The 19,971-nt window shown below is 36.8% G+C and overlaps 1 protein-coding gene and 1 long non-coding RNA gene across 5 annotated transcripts in view; one reads left to right on the top strand and one right to left on the bottom strand.

The window, feature by feature from the left end:
* LOC149947492 (uncharacterized) overlaps positions 1-19,971 on the bottom strand; it is a 43,542-nt gene that overhangs the window by 19,604 nt on the left and 3,967 nt on the right. The gene's annotated exons all lie outside the window — the stretch shown is intronic.
* LOC149947493 (uncharacterized) lies at positions 12,017-13,440 on the top strand. 3 transcript variants are annotated; one of them, XR_016480427.1, is made up of 6 exons: positions 12,017-12,282; positions 12,354-12,423; positions 12,498-12,614; positions 12,686-12,840; positions 12,923-13,120; positions 13,214-13,440. It is a non-coding gene; the product is annotated as an uncharacterized LOC149947493 (long non-coding RNA). The 3 variants fall into 3 exon arrangements; XR_016480425.1 differs by lacking the exon at positions 13,214-13,440 and having other exon boundaries at positions 12,923-13,205; XR_016480426.1 differs by lacking the exon at positions 13,214-13,440 and having other exon boundaries at positions 12,900-13,205.

The following is a 19,971-nucleotide window of genomic DNA, read 5'->3' as shown; positions in this document are numbered from 1 at the left end:
ATATTGGCTGTCCTTCTTGTTTTTATACCCCCATTCTTACCCCCCCCCTAGTCAGTGACTACTAAAATAAATTAAGATAGGAGGCTCCCTAGTCAAGGATAGTGTTTTTAATAGTCAGCCTATGTCCAACCCTGGCTCTCTCGCGGTTTGGGCGGGGATTATCTTCTGGGAATCATGAAAGCTGGCGCAGTCGTTGCTTCTTATTATCTGTTAACCTGATTACATTTTCTGTTACGATATAAAATACATTCTTTACTTAATTATTAAGGAGTGTTTTGATCTAAATTATTTTGTAATCCAATACATTAACATCAAACTCTTTTTTTTTGGTCGGGCACTTGTCGAAAAATGCCTGTAGCAAAAGCGATCAAGTGACTATCAAATCGATGTAGTTTCACATGTTCACGAGCTACATTCAAGGTACCGGTTATAGAAATATAATATTTCCTGAGCTATAAGTCTTAGTTGGCTGAGCCCATAGTTCGAAATTGTCTCTTCTGAAACACGGAAGAACGCGTCAACGCGGTAGGCAGGTATCGCAATTTTACTTTAATGTCTGGAGCGGCAATTTATAACTGTTTCCCGCGACCAACGGAATATTGAACGTTGAAAGATCGCCACCAGCCTGACAAAATACCCAATTTATAGATTTTGAATGCATCGGCGCAATGAACCCATTAGAAAATAGCTGGCCGATATTCGTCAGCCCGCCCTCGTACTATCTCCTCAAACCTTCCGTCGATAATGTCAACGTTTTCTTAATCTATCGGTTCCGGGTAGTTTTTAAAGAGATCCAAGAGAAATCCATATCATTTTATAAGAAGCTTATAAGAAACTGATAAACAACGTAAAGGTCGTCCTGGCTTCCACTTTTTACAGCGTATCATTTTCCAAAACGGGGGTTCTCACGGAGTAATGGCCAGATGACAGCTCGGGTGGCTGGAGGGGCGAGCGGCGGATTACGCGTTAGCACGCCGCGGCAACGTATAAAGGTGGGGCTTCGTACAGCGAGATAATTACGGCGCTCCGGTAATGTTATCTGACGAATCGGGTTGAAGCGTTAATCTCAACGATTACTAAGTCAATCGAGACTCATTCTCGGCATCCATCGAGCTTACGCCGCCGCCACGTCCTGATTTTTCGCTTCAAAGACCGAAATCTTTGAAACGCCAGAATGTTCCGTTTTTTATCTTTCGAAATAGGTAGCCAAAGCTGTAATCGATAATTGAAGGGCTTCGAAGATGGGAGATTTTTATACTGAAGACTCGATAGAGATTTTGGCACGGAGGGAAGTTTGACCCCAGTTTGGGTAACACGAACCGATTCGCGTTGAGGGCGATTAAACAATGGTCGGATTTATATTCAGCGTAAACAAAATTAATGGAACGCCGCTTAAAGATTAGAGGAAGATAGACGTGGAACTGTTAAAATTTAAGTATCAACAAGAAATAATATTCTATAATAATTTAAGCTCTTTGTAGATCTCGTTATATGATAGCGTGACTTAATGCCATAGCGTGAGTAAAATATTCCAAACAAAACAAATATTCATCGAAAGCGTTTAAATGACACATCCGAATAGTAAATGTTAGTAAAGGACATCGTACTGCTTCTATAAGAAATGGTTTTCTACGGATTTATTTCAAATTTAAATATGTTGTTAAGCCTGGTCAAAGGACCAAAATTGCCTTTGCCATTTTTCCATAGCTTCGACAAAACTTACAAGGAGACATCCTGAGGTGTTTCTCCCCGATTCAGGCCCGTAGCCAGAAAAATTTTGTTAAGGGGGCAGTAGCTTTTTGTGAGGAGGCACATTTGTTTCGTTACCTAATTTCGAAAATTAACATAAGGGTAATGTTTTTGGTGTTCAACAAAAAACCTTGCTTTCTGAAGCAGACCATTCTACAACTGGTATTTTATTAAGAAATAGTTACCTATAAATAACGATCTAAGCCTTCGACAAAGACAAGTGGTCCAAATGGAAAATTTAGAAGTTTAAAAAACTAATAAAGATGAAGGGGCAGAGAATATTCTTTGAGGGGAATGGATTAAATTGAGGGGCAGGGGGGGAATTATAATTTCATTTGAGGGGGCAACATTTGTTTTTGAGGGGGCATTGCACCTGAAGGCTACAGGCCTGCCCCGATTATGTTCAAATTAGAGGGTTAAGTAGACTTTCATGTACCTTGAAAACTCCTAAAGCGAAAGGTTTCAATGGCCATTCGTTTTGCCATGGCAACCAAAAATGTTTTTCGCAACTCAAATTCTAACTTTCTCTACGTAAAATAGCATGGAGAAATCACGGATTGCAAAAAATTAAAAAATCAAAATTTTGGCAAATCAATTGGGTAAAATTTATAAAATTGGTTAAATTGAAAAAAAATGGGTCAAATCAATAAAATTCGGTAAAATCGTAAGGGTTTACCAGCCGTGATTTTGCCATGCTATTTTACGTAAAGAAAGTTTAAACTTGAGTTGTGAAAAACATTTTGGGTTGCCATGGCAAAACGAATGGCCGTTGAAACATTTCCCTTTAGGAGTTTTCAAGGTACATGAAGGTCTACGTAACCACTGAGTTTGAAAAAAAATCGGGGAGAAACACATTGGGATGTCTCCTTGTTAGTATAGTCTTTTGGTTAAAACAACTATCATTATATTGGTTCAGGTTGTAGTCTCGTGCGTAGCGGTATCAGGTTGACTGTCATATTATTAACTCTGCCATATTTAAAATACAAATTAAGTTACTTATTTTCATTCATTTCAACTTATTATTCTATTAATTTTCGTACGTGGGATTATTTGTTAATAATTTTCATAAGAAATGGTTTTATAAAGATAATATAATAAGGAAAAAATAATAAATAAAAATTGAATATTGTGGGTTTCCGAAACGGTGTCCATTATCACACATATTCCGATTTTTTTTATTATTTCTTATTATATTTTCTGCTCGTATTTTCATTATTAAACCATTTCTTATGGAAAATATTTAGAAATAATTCCACGTACGAAAATTCATCAAATAATAATTTAAAATGAATGAAAAATAAGTAACGAAGTTTTTTTTTAAATATGGCAAAGTTAGTATTATGACAGTCAACCTGAACGAGACTACAACCCGAACCAATATGACAATAATTGTTTTAACAAAAATATTATACTAAGTTTGGTCCAACTTTGACCACTGACACTGGACCAACTATAGAAGCTAGGGAAAATTGGCATAGGACAATTTTGGTCCTTTGACCAGGCTTAACAACATATTTAAATTTGAAAGGCTTTCCACCACCTTCCTACGCATTGTAACCCGGCCACCTGAATTAATGGCTTCAAAAGTCGCTTGATGGCTTAGGCCTAAGGTGGTACCTTGGGTATTAGCCTAGCTGATTATTATTAAATAAATCCGTAGAATTCATTTCCTATGGAAGAAGTGCGATGTCCTTTATATTAAAATTTAACAGATTTACCTACTTTATTTGAAATGCAATTTATAGTGATTATATCACAAATTTCATTCAATGGAACTGTTAAAATATAAATATATAGTTACAAGAATCGTCACTGAACTAAAATTGGTCGCTAATTTATCTAATGTGCTAAAGAGTAATTTACCATTTTCAATATTTCTAATGTTTTTAGGTGTTGAAATGTCGCGGGAAGAAGGAACGGAAAGCTCTTTCTATAATTATAACTTCGCGCTAGACTGGAGTGAAAGAAATGTTGTCTTTAGATTTGACGGTGCCCCAACCACCCACGCGAAAAGCGCCAAACGCGGGAAGAAGAAACGATCGAGGCTGGCTGGGCCTCCACGCTGTGATCCTAACGCTTTCAAGCTGTTTTTTGGCACTGTTTTCGCCACAAAATATATATGTACTTTTTTCTTATCAATGACGCTGCTGACTTCGCTGCCGCTGTTTTTTCTCAGCTTCGACCGGTTTAAAGCGATCCTAATGGCCGACACTATTTAAAACACTTTTTCAAACAAATAGGGTCATTTTTGGAAAATGGCGTTGATACGGAAACTTTCTCTTAATAAACTACTCTCCGTGTCTACCAATACCAACCGCAAAAACAGCCATTCCCTTCGAAGGACTGAAGTAAAGCGCCACTAGATAACACTTTGTCAACTCTTCTCTGTCCGCCGCCTGTGGAACTCTCAACTGATTGAAAGAGCAAACGGTGCATCTAGCATCGGTTGCGTAGAACAATTTTAAAGTCGAGAGAGCGTTAAAAAGCTATATAATTAGTTTGAATTACTAAAAATACTTTAACTCAATACTATTTATAGATCTTGAAAAATTAAGACCACCGAAGACGTAAATAAGAGGTTAAGAAACTGAATTTATGAACGACAAACGTTTCTTAGACGTAGAAGTTCGCGTTAAAATTTAAGAAGTGTCGGCAATCACGTCAAAGAATTCCGCTCTGGTGAGAAGGTATCAAAGCGCATCAAACAAAGATAAACAAAATTATTGACAAGCAAATTTATTAAAGTCAGGATTAAAGGGCCACACCGGCTTCTGAATTTGACCTGTTTCAGGCGCTAGTTTCAAGAATAGAATTGGTCGTATTTGCTTCCACGTGCTTAATTCGGAGCGAATTTTTCAAATGCCGGTGTGGCTCTTTAAAATTAGAGCCATTTTCTTTTGGAGAATAAATTTTCTCAGCAGGCCGCGTGGAGAAAGCGCCAATTTATTTTTTTATTTGCTAATGAATTTGCATATTAATTAGTGGTTTCAAAGAAGGCGCGATTTAATTTATTCCCAGGAGAGATTAAACCAATCAATTTAAATAAACCATCTTGCTAATCAAGATAAAACGATTAGTTATAGGAAGGGACGTCTCGGCTGGCAAGGCCCGAAATGTAAGTGACAGTGACACGAAATCGCGGTGGCTCGCGGGCCTCGCTCCGAGAAGAAAAATGAATTCGGAAATCAGATAGTTTCCGGAGATACGAAGCAATTAAGTAGAAAATTGTTTCTTTCGCGTGACCAACAACTCCATAAATCAATGGACAGAAAAGAGAAATGGTTATTGTCAAATAATCAATAATATCAGTTTGCCCCGGTAAGCCTCGTCCGACTTTTGACGTTTGCCGCTCGCGAGGACTCGGCCAAGCGAGCATTCTCGCTCGGTTATTCATCATTGCCATTGGTATATACGAATCCGATGAATGATAAACTGACTTTCACGCTATATTCTTATTCCGGGGGAAAAAAAACTTGAAAAAAGCAAAAAAAAAGGCCACTCTGGTGAATAACTGAAAATCGGCGTATGGCTTTCCGTTGACTTCGCCAAGATTTCCTTCATGGGGGCTCGAAACTAACCACGCCTAACGAAAACCTGATAGTCCATAAATTAAGCGAGAAAGGTAAATATAATTGAACGTAATAAATCACTTGCCACTTTGCAAAAGAAGCAAAAAATATAAATTTCAATTTAAATTCTTGGGATCTGCCCTTTTTTAGTTTTAATAAGCCCTAATCCACCTCCCACCATCGACGCTCCCTCTAAAATAATACACAAAATTAAATTTAATTTTCTAAAAAAGTAACGTTCTTCATTCAAAAACTTCTTTGCGCGATTATCTTTGAAAAATGTTTTTGCATACACTAATTAAATTTTTGAGATGTAATTAAACTTAAATGTGCCTTTTGAAAGGATTTGATGGACGTTCTCAAAGAAATAGAATCAAAGACTACGGCTACTCTCGCGGTGGCTATGGTCATGCCCAACTTGTTCCAGAAATAAATCGAATTATTTCACTTGTTCGAGAAATAAATTGAATTATTTCTCTTGTTCGAGAAATAAATCGAATTATTTCACTTGTTCGAGAAATAAATTGAATTATTTCTCTTGTTCGAGAAATAAATTGAATTATTTCTCTTGTTCGAGAAATAAATTGAATTATTTCTCTTGTTCGAGAAATAAATTGAATTATTTCTCTTGTTCGAGAAATAAATTGAATTATTTCTCTTGTTCGAGAAATAAATTGAATTATTTCTCTTGTTCGAGAAATAAATTGAATTATTTCTCTTGTTCGAGAAATAAATTGAATTATTTCTCTTGTTCGAGAAATAAATTGAATTATTTCTCTTGTTCGAGAAATAAATTGAATTATTTCTCTTGTTCGAGAAATAAATTGAATTATTTCTCTTGTTCGAGAAATAAATTGAATTATTTAACTGGTTTCAGAAATAAATTGAATTATTTAACTGGTTTCAGAAATAAATTGAATTATTTAACTGGTTTCAGAAATAAATTGAATTATTTAACTGGTTTCAGAAATAAATTGAATTATTTAACTGGTTTCAGAAATAAATTGAATTATTTAACTTGTTCGAGAAATAAATTGAATTATTTAACTTGTTCGAGAAACAAATAGAATTGTTTAACTTGTTCGAGAAACAAATTGAATTGCTTAACTTGTTTGAGATATAAAAAGAATTATTTAACTGGTTCGAGAAATAAATCGAATTATTTAACTTGTTCGAGATATAAAAATAATTATTTAACTTGTTCGCGAAATAAATAGAATTATTTAACTTGTTCGATAAATAAATAGAATTATTTAACTTGTTCGATAAATAAATATAATTATTTAAATTTTTCGAGAAATAAATAGAATTATTTAACTTGTTCGATAAATAAATATAATTATTTAACTTGTTCGAGAAATAAAAAGAATTATTTAACTTGTTCGAGAAATAAAAAGAATTGTTTAACTTGTTCGAGAAATAAAAAGAATTGTTTAACTTGTTCGAGAAATAAAAAGAATTGTTTAACTTGTTCGAGAAATAAAAAGAATTGTTTAACTTGTTCGAGAAATAAATTGAATAATTTTTAACTGCCAGAGTCATTTAGTGTTTCGAATTTAATATTTAATATCAGTGTATTCCCCAAACAAACGTTATTGTTAAAAAAAAGCTATAAGAACATTGTTATTCAAACATTGCTTTATTTAAAAATTGAAATTGTGTATTTAAAAACGTGTATTTAATTTTTCAGTTAAGTTTTCCAAATTTGAATGTTATTTATAAGTTTCAATATTAAAGTATTTAATTTGTAATAGTATAATTTTAATGATGATTTTAAAAGTCGAAACCTCAAATCGTTAATATCTTCACTATATCTGTGGCAATAGTGGAGCTTGGGCAGATGAATAGCTCCCCAAAACCACGGAGAAAAAGTAAGGAGTCACGCTGTAAATAATTTTACGCGTGACTATGGGGGATATCAATAAAGGGGGATAAGCACTGGTTCTTTTTACGTGCTTTAAGCGGCGTGATAACGCCAAAATCACAGATTCTCCAGCTGGCGCTCACTCTTCGACGTCATAAAGATGCTTCACGAGCGGACGAAACCGTCGTCTTTATCCCCTTTTCGGTCAGCCCCCATTATCCCGCTATCGTCACGGTGACGCGTTAATTGTCTAACAATACGACTCCTTACTTTTGCTCCGTGTGCAGGGTGGTCTGATTTGAACCAATTTGATTTAAATCAAGACTTTTTCAATCTTTGATTTAAATCACGTATTATACTTCCATGTATTTATGAAAAAGTAAGAAAGTAGGCTCTTTAGAAATTTCAATTAAGAGAAAATGCAATTAAATTTTATTATTAATTAATAATTATATTTAATAAATATAATTTAAAATAAAATTTAAGTTATAGCTGCACTCAAATTATGTGTCAATTTGGCAAGAAAAACCTTAATAAAATCTTTAAAAATAAATAAAATTAAAAAAATCAATTAAAATCAATAAAAATTCAATTTAAATCAAATAAATCGTTTTTTTATCTCTTGTTAAAAAAATCAACAACCCTGTCCGTGTATAAACCACCTTCTTTCAAAATATAAATGTCGTACAAATATTAGTTTAATTTAACTTGTCAAATGATAAATGGAGGTTCACGAGAAGACAAGTGAGGAAACTGTTAAAAAAATCGGGTTACGTCCGAACAATGAAGGTCTTTTCATAACGGCGAACAAATCGGATTAACACCTTCCCAAAACGGGCGATTAGCGGGGTGCCGCGCTAGTCCTCGATGCACGCGAAAAATGAATCCATTTATGGCTCTACGAAAATATTTCGGTAAACCGGACACGAGTTCGGAATTTGCGCCTTCACACATCCACACATGCCCATGCCATGCCAGCAGCGGCCATGCCGCGGTAATTGAGCCAAACGACGTAACATTATCCAAAAGCAATTTTCCGGGAGTCGCCGCCGTAATTACTAGGGCCTAAAGGTTTCCCTCGCAAAAAAGAGAATCCCTCTCTCTCTCTCGCTTCTACAATTTTATATTTTAATATATAAGTATATAGGACTGGCACGTTATAAAAACCTATATTTAACGTTTCACTCGAGAAGAGATTTTAATGAAAAATCAAGGGTTCTCAAGAAAAGATTAGTTAAAAAGTTTTTTTTTGTTGAACTTTTGGGGGAAACTCGAAGTTAAGATATTAGATTTTTCTCCGTTAATATAGCACTTTGTTTTGGTTTTAAGCCTTTGACAGACAGATAAGGGATTGGATTGAACGCGCGATTATTTACAGTGAAATTATCTCACAAAGTCTAGATACGCGCATCTCTTCATTGATCGCTAACCGTAAAAATAAAATATTTCGTGTGAAGCTTATACTTCGAGTAATAATAATTTTAAAAAACTAAGATGTTTATTAGCATATTAGTATATTTCGTAAATATACTTATTCGAATGGATTAATTCGGCAAAAACACTAGATAGAGTATTTTGCTTAATTTTAAATTCTATTTGAATTATGATTTCATTACGCGAAAGTATATGATATAGTAAATTTCTTAATTTTCAAATTATATAACAATTATGAATTAATTATGCAAAAACATTATAGATAATACATATTTACATACTAAAAGTCTATTCAAATTATGAATTAATTTTAAAATTCTATTAGAATCATGAATTAAGGCAAAACATTACAGATTCTATATACTAATTCTATATTTATGTTAATACTACTATAATTTTATTCGAATTATGAATTATTTATGCAAAAGCATTAGATTTATAGTAAATTTCTTAATTTTAAAATTCTATTAGAATTATGAATTAATTATGCAAAAAAATTTGACAAAGTAAATTTCTGAATTTTAAAATTATTAGAATTATGAATTAACTAAGCAAAAACATTATATATAGTAAATTTCTTAATTTTAAAATTCTATTAGAACTATGAATGAATGATGCAAAAACATTAAATATTAATATTTTAGTATAGAAAAATGAATATAGAATGAGTATATAATTCTAAACTCATTCTATATTCATTTTTCTATACTAAAATTCTATTAGAATTATGAATTAAATTTTTAAAGTGATTGCAGATAGTAAATTTCTCTATTCAGTCCACTAAAAATAAAACCAATATTAACGAGGGTAACTTTTTTTATGATAAAGAACTGGTTTCAAGCTCGAGCATATAAAGCTGAAAAATGACAAATGTTATCGGTCTGATAAGGAATAGGAGGAGCTCATGACAAATCCCAACAAATATTATTATTTTCTTTAAAATACACCCTAGTCTTTGCGCTAAACCTTTAGAGTATCCGTGAATGAAAGTTCGCCAAATGTGGATAATATCGAATCTAGTACGCGATAAAAGCGAGTATGTTTTAAGTTATTACTCAATAAGGCGTTATAAAATAAAGCTTTTCTTAACGCGTATCACGCCTTGGTAATTATTTTAGCTTTCTCGGGGAGCGAGATCGGGAAAGAGTTTTTTCTCAATCGCCAGGGAGGGAGGGCCATCGCGTAAATTAATATCAAAATATTCCAGGCCGAGAAATACCCGCACCCGATACACACACGTGTACGTCAAGTTTTTTAAAGGGCAAGGTAGGCAGCCAAGTGTAGTTTCCCTTTAAGAGGCGCGTTTTCGAGAAAATAATTCATCTTGGCCCGTTATACCCCTGTTGACCCAAAAATTAAAAGCCGCGTTATTATTATTATCCAACTTAGATATTATACGTCTAAGAGATCCGGGGTGGTCCCTTATACACGCCAGATAAAGTCGACAAATAATTACGTAAGATTTTCTGTCGGCCGAACACGCAACCGTTTTGTTCGATTCTGCTATAATACAATGGCGCGTTGAAAGTCTACTCCTAATTTCTTTCGGAATTTTTGGAATACATCTTTAAATTTTCTATCCGTGTGGTCTACAATCATTAATAATGGCGAGAGGCCCCCGAGGCTCGGGCCAGGCTTAGTCTAGCCTCGGATGCACGTCAAAATAAATTAAGCCGTCAACGAGCCTACAATCAATGGCGAACCCACGGACAAGGCACGCACAAATATTCCCTTTATTAAAAATGGACGCCTACGTGGTTTTTATTCCATAGCCCCCCCCCCCCCCTCGGCGATCCCGCGGTTTGGTGCCGTTCACACACTCACCCTCCAACCATCCTAAAATTACATCATTATACTCCCATATCACACCAATTCTAAAGTCATCAAAAGTAGCGCTATTAGCCTCCGCAGTTATCTTCCGTGGTGTCCCTCCTCCCCGCCCAAGGAAGAGTGTCAAGTCGGTTAACTACCCGTTCTATCAAAGAATATGAAGTGGTTTTAGTGGTCCCTCGATTCGATGGCAAAGGCTTAAGTGTTTTTGCGACCCCCTCACGATTTCACCAAAGATAAAAAGTGGTTTCCAACCCCCGATTCTACCAAAAAGAATAAAGTGGTTTATGCAATTCCTATTCCAACAAAAAGAAAAAAGTGGTTTTTGCGACCCATATTCGAACAAAAAGAATAGTGGTTTTCGTGACCATATTCTAACAAAAAGAATAAAGTGGTTTTCGTGACCCATATTCTAGCAAAAAGAATAAATTGGTTTTTGAAACCCATATTCTAACAAAAAATAATAAAGTGGTTTTTGAGACCCATATTTTAACAAAAAGAATAAATTGGTTTTTGAGACCCATATTCTAACAAAATGAATAAAGTGGTTTTTGCAACCTCTTTTCAACCAAAACGAATAAGTCGTTTTTGCAAACCTCTTTTTCAACAAAAAGAATATTAAGCGATTTTTTGTGACCCCTCGATTATGTAGAAAATATAAGGTCGTTTTTGCAACACCCTATTCTTCCAAAAGGGTAAAGTAGTTTCTGCGACCCCTATTCTAAAAAAAAGGGTTAAAGTAGTTTCTGCGACCCCCATTCTAAAAAAGGGTAAAGTAGTTTCTGCGACCCCCATTCTAAAAAAGGGTTAAAGTAGTTTCTGCGACCCCCATTCTAAAAAAGGGTAAAGTAGTTTCTGCGACCTCCATTCTAAAAAAAGGATAAAGTAGTTTCTGCGACCCCCATTCTAAAAAAAAGGGTTAAAGTAGTTTCTGCGACCCCCATTCTAAAAAAGGGTAAAGTAGTTTCTGCGACCCCCATTCTAAAAAAGGGTAAAGTAGTTTCTGCGACCCCCATTCTAAAAAAGGGTAAAGTAGTTTCTGCGACCCCCATTCTAAAAAAGGGTAAAGTAGTTTCTGCGACCTCCATTCTAAAAAAAGGATAAAGTAGTTTCTGCGACCCCCATTCTAAAAAAAAGGGTTAAAGTAGTTTCTGCGACCCCCATTCTAAAAAAGGGTAAAGTAGTTTCTGCGACCCCCATTCTAAAAAAAGGGTAAAGTAGTTTCTGCGACCCCCATTCTAAAAAAGGGTTAAAGTAGTTTGTGCGACCCCCATTCTTAAAAAAGGGTAAAGTAGTTTCTGCGACCCCCATTGTAAAAAAAAGGGTAAAATTATTTCGTCGACCCCCGATTCTAAAAAAAAAGAAAGTGGTTAGTGCGACTCCTCAATTTTTGAGAATCCCACGACTACAATGTAAGTGTTGTTTTTGAGATGAGATTCTCGGTTATTGAGAGCCCGTTTCTAACAAAGAGGTTGGCGTTTTTACCGACACCCATCCGGTTATAAACATACATATGTTTTTGCAGCCTTCTGTGGCAATGCATTGTTTCACTTCATCGTAACAGAGAGTGTAAAGTCGCTTCGCTACAGAGAGGCGCCTCTTCCTATCCCCGTAATGTTAAAATTTCGTGGTACGTTTTTTCCCCATGAGAGCGTTGAAGAAGCAGACGACAGTGTTTGGAATTCCCGGACACACGATGGCACTGTAAAATTGCTTATCAAAGAAAAATAAATTTTGCTCTCAGTAGGTTAAAGTTGAATTCAGCTCAGTCAGCTGTGATGTTGAATTATTTTAACTATTTAAGTAAAACAGTTGATTTCGTAAGAAATATAAAAAGTAAGTACAAGAAAAATCCCTCCCTATTTCATTTCAATATTAACAACTATACTTTTTTAATATATCAAAAGAAATTCGTGGAATCTAAAGTGGAATATTTTATGGGCTGGCCAAGTCTTAATTAAATATACCAAAACCATGGTAGAACATTGGTGTTTTGAATAGCAGCGGTGAATTAAATATTCTGAAATATAATTAAGAACATTTTCTTTTAGAAGGTTTGGACTTTCAATGGCTTTGAAAATTTCTAAATATCGTCAGTGAATTGTCCTTATACCTACAGTTCTGAAGCTACCATATATTAAACCTTTCCAATTTTTCTTTCAGCATTGGTATGTGGATGTATTGATCAGTCATTGCTCTCTTACAGTGTGTTTCATTGTTTAATGTCCTGCTATTGCAGCAATCAAAAAGGCCGTTCATGTGTAAGAGGAACTCTGCTGTGTATGTGCTTTCAATTGTTAACTCTCCTAATCCCAGTGAACAGGCCATTTGAATTAGAAACACTTTGACTGCAAATTTGGGCAGCTAAACTGACTTTCATGTTAGAAAATGCTGGTAACTTGATATGTTTACGTTTCAGCTTATGTGTGCTTTGAAACTTACCAATTTCTTAGTCTATTTTGAAAAAATGTTCTAGGACTGCCCAAGAAACTCGATTGCCTTCCACTATTATGGGATACTGTTTGAAATTGTTCCTCACACTTTTCAAGAGATGTGGAGGATCAATTTCAATGAATGGCTTTTCCACTGATATCCCCATACTTTTGAACAAATTTTGATTGCCTGTTCCTTGGTCACAGACTACAGCTTTGACAATAAGGCCAATACGTTTTAGGTGAGTTACGCAATCATGAAGCAATATCTTCAAAGTCTGTTCGGGACAAGTATCTTTTGTGAGGAAGTAACCAATTGGTGGTTTGAATTTCAGTTTTAATCATTCACCATGTACACTAGGGCCTGATTTGCGTACTATTTTGACCTTCCATATGGACCGAAGTCTACGAAACCTTCAATGTTATTGTTTTCATTATTGTCAAAATGTTTAGTTGAATGGCTATAATTATGTTCAGTACAAATATATTTAAATGGAATAGAATTGAATAGATAGTTCTGGGTTTAAATTCATAGGAATTGACTTTATCCACTGTAAAAAAAATTTCATTTAAAGCTAGTGTTCATCATTGTGAATATTTTATATAAATTATCATTTTCTTCGTTGAATTGATTTTTGAGGGCATAATTTGGCATTTGTAGTGCTGCGTTTACCTTACACCAGATTGTAGTTGTAACATGATCTTCAGGTGCATTTTCATTTGCTACTATTTGAATGAATTATAAATGAACATTAGGCAGTAAGAGACCATGGCGGGATATGTTTTTGCCTTCAGTTTACCTAGGGAAAACCGTGGTTTCATTGGAATTTCCCAAAAAAAAAATAGGTGTAGCTAATGGTGTAAGCCTGTTTTGGGTTTTGATATTCATAAAACAATCGTCAGTGAAATGAAGACCGCAAAATACGTGGTTAAAGTGTAAGTAATCTGTAGTTTTATTTTGGAGGTTTTCACTGTTAACATTTTGCAGGTGGCTGCAAAATGTTAAGTTTTAAGAAATGTTAATGTATTAGAATAGGCTTAGTAAATTAAAACGCGTATTCACCGGTCTTTATCCCTTGGAAACTTGAAAAAAAAAAGACTGACGCGTGGTTACCTTTTTATTCGATTTACAATTTTTAGCCGAACAAGACATTTCAAAAAAAATTAAACTCGCAAAAATACCAAAAACACTCTTCCTGTTTTGCGTCTTCTCAAACTCTAATCTAGCGCGTGCCGGAGATACTACTAGCGCCATCAAACGCCCGGGAATTGTGGACATTCTCGGCGAATAAAATCGTACCACGGATTTTTTAAAGAGAGGCGCCTCTCTGTAGCGAAGCGACTTTACACTCTCTGATCGTAACGCTTTTTATTTACGAAATAGACCTTCTTTTATACATATATTTTATTAATAATTTATTGGTTCTAAGTGACTCTCGGTTTTTCAATTTAAAATTTACCGAAATCCTTATTGAAGAAAGCAGCTACTTATTGATGAGCCCATCCATCAAACTGTAAAGCGCTTCCCTATTACCTATCTATTATATCTTACGGGAGGCCCCTTTGACGTTGAAAATAATTCCTATATAAGATTTTGTAGCCGTGCCCCTTTTCTCGAAAACCAAAATCGTCCACCTTTTATCCAATAACATTGACAAAATCCTTTTCGATATTAAAAATTAACTGACGCCAAATTATTTGGACCTAAAGCCCCTCCCTAAAAATTAAACGGACATTATTTTTGGTCGCGCTTCAAATCGTCGGCCGACTTTTGCCGGTATCGAAACGACGAAATTGGTCTCCAGCGAGTGTGAACGTCCCATCATGAATTTTTCATAATTTTTTATTGGCCTAGTTGGGGTGGCTCCCCGCTGTAGGCTCTCTCGATTATAATTGCCAGCGGGAAAGGGGGGATTTCCAACCAGTAATTAAAGGAAGTTATGATATGGAATATTAAAATGTCTGAAGCGTTCGGCGTCCCCCCTCGCGCGGCCAGTCGCCCACGGCCGCTTCCGAACGTCCTGCCCTTCTAGGCGCTTCGCGGCCGCCGTGAGCCGACACCTGTGGAAAAGGCACGAAGCGTCCGTTACGAAACTGCACTGGGCAATAACTTATCGATGACTCCTCCCTCGAGATTCGTGCGAGAACTACGTGAGTCCCGAACGCTGTCAAGCGCTGGTCATTAACGGAATCGACCTCGCCTTGACCCCTCCACCGTAACGCCACCATAAATTTTAATCCTTTTTTGACTACGCTCACTCGGATCGCCCATTTCTTTCTCACAGTTTTTGGCCAATTTTTACAGCGCCAACTGAAAAATGTTAAATCATTTTTGGTCCTTTTTTTTCATCCATCCTTCCATCTCGGAAGAAGAGAGAGTGAAAGACATAAATAATTCATCGTAGCTACAAGTTGAAAATAATAATTAGCTTTTAATTGGGCATTTGAAAATAATTTTTACGTTTTTACATCTTTTACGTTACGCGCGAGTTCGGTTGGGCGGCAAAGAAGTGAACCGCCCAAAATATTTGACTTTTCTTCGAGTTATTTTCACCGCGTTTCTCGATCTCGTCATTTCAGTGGTTAAATTCCAACGCGTTGGTATACGTGTTCTTAGTTTCTAATTAGCATAATTTTAGCCGAAGTACTACGCCAAGGTTAAGGACCCGAAGAGGACTAGGACAATCTGATATAACAGATTGTTCAAAGACCGTATCATTATATTCCGGTACAAAGGATCTTCGTATTTTAAAGTTAACGATAACCGAAAGACGTACATCGCCAGACTTCGCAACTACATTACGGAAGGAAAACGCTTTATCAAATTTTCCAGTACGCTGGAAAAAAAGTGGCGAAGAAAAAATTTTGATCAATATCTGGCCTGGTCTCGGGCGCGGTGAGAGCTTGTGGCTGGACGCGGATTCGTTTATGGAAACCGAGAAAGTCCCCGAGTTGACCAGTGACCCGCGTCGGGACTCCCCACCGAAATGACCGCTTCAGAAACATTAAACGCTAGCCCTTATAACGTTTCGCCTCGCGACCAAATTCCTAGAATAGCGGGAACCCTTCTGAGCGAACAGTAAGAGGGCGTCACGTCGGACTCTAGGGACAAACTACGCCAGCCATTTGCCTTCGAGAAAGAATCCGTTTCCAACTCTTGGCGTTCAGCGGACGCGAAAGAGAAAATCGCCTTCAACAGCGTGTAGTGGGCGATCGCGAGGCTTTGTAGTATTTCGTAACGGATAAGATTTTTCTCTTCGGCCAGGCTTTCGAGCCTGGAATTCCAAAATAAAATAAAGAGAAAATCGATCGAACCAAAACTGCAACTCAAAGGCGTAACAGGTGTTTTGAGGTCGAAAGCGGAGTACCACGGAAGAGTTATCAGTTGGTTTAGGAAGGGGGATAGCGAGGAAAGAAACATACCCAACACGAAAGGGGTTTTTCGCATTTTCTGGCGGCCACTCGAGACGAGGTGAACATAACGGCACCCATAAAGCTAATTTTCTCCGCGAACTACATAAATTTTTACGGTTATTGTTCCAGCGAGCGTTTCCGTAACTAGCCCCGTGGACTTGAAGGATTAGAGCCGTTGGTACGAATGACCAGATTGCCACGTATCTGGCACCAGGTTCAAGGAAAAAGAGCGCGCAACACCTAATAAAATCGCGAGAGCGGTGACAAGTAGCGTAATTAGGGTGTTGTACAGTTTAGCATCGCAGTATATCTGACAGATATGTTGGAAGAGTGCGTATTCGTATCAAACATTGGGTTTTATTTTAATGTTATCCTCGCTAACACGAGTCCCAAATAGAAACGCAAATGGGAGATTTTGGAAGTTCAAAATAACTCGGGAAAACAAACAATTTGGGAAAAAAACACGCACTTTTGGAAACTTTCCTAAGTACGAGGCCCGTGACCGACCTTGACTTCGAGCTCGTTCGCGACTAACACGAGCTACCACATATATTGAATTATGTTTACGTTATGCCACGTGACATTCAATTCCCATTAGTCTGGAAATAAGACTGTTGTAAAACGAGGTTTAAGCAATCAATAAGCACCTTTCACCGCCTAAACCGAACCTCATTCGCATTCAAATGGTTTCTTTCTATGAATCATTGGCGACAAATGGACGATTGTATAATAGACACGGCGGTAAATCGGTAATGAAGATATCCCACTCACGGTGGCCTTCCTTCCTCCGAAGCCAGCCGGGGTTCATTAAACCGCTACATTAAGTATAATGGGAATTTGGTAGCCGGTATCTCGGACCCTTTCTGTCCAATTGAAGCAACGGCACCCGATCCCCGACTCGATATACGCGTCATGAATTATTCAAACTTTCGTTCGACGAAAGATTCGCCGTAACAGTTACCGGGGTTATTCGAAGGTTGCCCTTACCAAGGTCCACCGAGCCCCGTTTGCCTTTTCACGGGCCATCAGCGGCCGAGAGAGCCGTCGTTTGGCGGACAACGCGACCGCGGATTTACTCGCGCTACGGGTAATTATACGCCGTGTTTAACAATATCTTATGATTTTTCATCTATTAAAGGCCACAAATGGAGAATTAATGTAACTCCGAACGCCGCGATTAAATCGCTGTTGTCCCCGTCGTGCGGGTAATCGCCGCCACTGCGCGAGCAAACCCGTATTTCGCGCCAAAGACGCCGCGCCGCATACAAAGCCAGATTTCCAGTTGCAACGTGATTCGGATAAGCCTAGTCGGTCTGGCTGACTCATTTGGCGGCTGTCAGCGGGGCTGAGGGTTCCTAGGAAATAATTAACCCCGAAATTTAGATTTTAGTTAGTAAAAAAAGAGGTTGAAACGCAAAATATTTTCTTTAATAACGCCATTTATGAAACCTTTTTACAGTTAATACTTTAGTTTTATATTCAACTTAAGCAACTGTTTGATTTGACCTCGATCGATCTTAAAAGCAACCAGTTGATTTGCTTGAATTTTGAAATCGAACAACAATAAAAGCAAAGGTTTTAAAAAATCAAACTGAAAGGATTAATACAAGAAACAAACAAGCTTTTCTCATAATGGACTTTTTTTGGAAGCGACACTAAATATTTCAACTTTACTTTAATTGACACATTAACCCAGCCGTTTTGAGATCCGGCAAAACAAAAAATTATCAAGTTGGGGGTCCCCCCCAAGAGGCCAAGGCTGGAAAGCTCTGTTTATACATTTGTTTTAAAATAACGAACTACAAAGACCTATTTAAGAAACGGGAGCACCGACTTACCGACCCAAAAATGCACATAATCAGATTTATCTAATCTAATACATCGCTTACGACAGAAGTTTTCGTATAATGTTATTCGCTCGAAAATATGACTTTTATTTAACTAAATATCCATATAGTGTATTTCTTACATTTACCATCGTTAGGAGGATAAATTAGCTCCCATTGAAAAGTGCCTCGAGTCTGACAATATACGCGTTTCATTTTAATGCCCCAGAATGGATTACTTCTCTCGTAACACCGTGTCTGTCTGTCTGTGGGTGGGTCTGTCTGTCAGGCCTGCGTTCGCATTTTCGGGGCAAAGTGTAATCACTGCGTTCGCAGTTTCTTGGAATTAGGGAAAAGCTTTTTCCAAAAGAGCCCCCTTTTTGTCATTGGGTGTAATATAAATTGATTTCAATTTGGGTTAGTATCGGGCGGGACTCGAACCCGAGACCTCCAGCACGACAGGTGAGCGTTCTACCACAGAACCACAGATACATGTTACGCTTCAATGAAAATTAGAAACTCTTCCGAGGAGAGGTATATTTTGGCTGGCCAACTTGTTATTATTTACATTAAGACGCTGCATGGTCTCGACATTGCCAAGAGTTTCAGGAAGTAGTCATCTTAGCAGCGCGACGGTGAGAGAGTTAAAATTGTAAAAACGCTCTTATTCGGTTGGAATGACTTTCTCACTAATTGTAATTACTCTTAATTGGGAGCGGCCGGTCGCTCTTCCTCGTGGAGGCTCTTCAAAGGGAATCCTCTTCGATGGCCTGAGAAATGTGTTCCGGTCGGGGTCAAAAAGAAGAGATGTTCAATTAAGCACGAGCAATGGAATTGAGGCGGCGAACCGGGCGGGTGGAATCTAATTCAAAGAGGATGCGTTCGGAGGTGGCGGGGGGTGGTGGAAAACGGGTAGAAACGTCTTTACATCTCCGTGTACGTACGATAAACACCAAAACTTATTAGAACCGTAACCGATGAGGAATGCCACGTTTAATTAAGATTGGCGTACGCGAAAGGGGCTTTGAAAAATGGCGTCTTCGATGAAATTTCACTTTAATATTATCGAATCGACAAGCTTCACTTTGGAATGTTTGCATTTTTCATTATACGAATTGATATCCAAAATGAGTAAAGTAAAGATCCAGTCGGCGACGTGTCAAAGATCAAAGTCGAAAGTTGAGGCCGCAATCACCGCGATCGTCAGGGGGATGCTTGAACTTTTAATGAGATATGAGAGAGGCCCTATCAAGGCGCGTACTTCCTTAAAGATTAATCTAAGGTTGACGCTACTTCCTGAAACATCTCATCCCACTTATTACGTGAAAGTCGCCTCTTTTCCGAATTGTTTTCTGATATGTCTTTAGTTTATTTGGAAGGTCGTACGTAATTCCGTTTATAACGTCAGGCCATTTGTACACATTTTTGTTCTTTTACTACTTCCTTTTCTTCGCCAAATTAATAGGATTAACAAATCAATAGCCGCTGAAATCTATAAGTCTTCGTGGGTTTTCCGTCCATACAAATACTTTTTAGGTTCAAAAAATCGTCCGTTACGACTTGTTCTCAAGGGGGAAGAATACAGTAAAAGCCACTTTTTCGTTCAAGCTGAACGTTTCTGTTTTAACAATTACACAATTGAATTATATTTTTCTTGTTAAGCTAAACCTTCCTCTAGTGCTTAAAATAATTTTGATAATTCTAATATTAATAGTTAACGAGATATAAGGTCCTAACTATAGGGTCCGAATTAAAACGTAATAACTTAATTACTTATAAATTTATAATTGTCAAAATTATTTTCATCACTAAACAAGAAGCTGTGCTACACATAAATATTAATTTTATAAATT

This window comes from Leiobunum rupestre, chromosome 4, assembly GCF_980474605.1.
Source record: "Leiobunum rupestre chromosome 4, qqLeiRupe1.1.hap1, whole genome shotgun sequence".
NCBI lineage: Eukaryota > Metazoa > Arthropoda > Arachnida > Opiliones > Sclerosomatidae > Leiobunum > Leiobunum rupestre.
The sequence above is the reverse complement of the archived record's forward strand: the minus strand, read 5'-3'. Positions and strand labels throughout refer to the sequence as shown.